Source organism: Myotis brandtii, unplaced genomic scaffold (genome assembly GCF_000412655.1).
Source record: "Myotis brandtii unplaced genomic scaffold, ASM41265v1 scaffold1251, whole genome shotgun sequence".
In the NCBI taxonomy this organism is placed as follows: Eukaryota; Metazoa; Chordata; class Mammalia; order Chiroptera; family Vespertilionidae; genus Myotis; species Myotis brandtii.
The window spans coordinates 7,041-7,664 of record NW_005354392.1 but is presented as its reverse complement, the minus strand read 5'-3'; positions in this window follow the sequence as shown (position 1 = coordinate 7,664).

Here is a 624-nt window from a genome sequence, read left to right as displayed (position 1 = left end):
TTTATGAACACTCTCACTTGCAAGAAACATACCTTAAACAAAGCAAAAGACATTACATTAATGAGGAGGAAACTGGTCTTGCAAGGCATGTCAGGCCATAAAAACTGTGAACAATGGTGGTGGTGGGGAGGAGGGAAGGTCATTATCACTGGCCCCAGAACAGATCATTGGATATGGCTTGGGGACCTCCAACACCTGGGGGCCTTCCTGTAAGTCCACTAGTGTTAATAAACAGGGTCCCTCCCTTTCTCTAGGAAGCGTGCTTGGTATTTCTTTGGTCTTCTGCAACATTTGGTTCCCTGGCAGCGAAGCTAACCACGTTTGGCTCTTGCCTCCAGTGAGTGGATGGGGTTTAGGGCCCAAGGGTGCGGGACAGACCTCCGGAAGGTGCACGCTGCTGATTTTAGCAGAATTGAACCGGGGGAAACTCCAGGCGCTCCCAGTCCTCAGGCCAGGACCCGGCCGGCATATGGAGAATGTGGATGGACACCTCTGGAACTGTCAACAGAATCGGTAAGGTAGGGGCCCCAATCAGTCAGGCCCACTCCAAGTGAGTGGAAGGGGGAGCTTGATCACCTCCCTGGAAGTCATAGGACTTCGTCAGGTAAATCAGGAATCAGGACT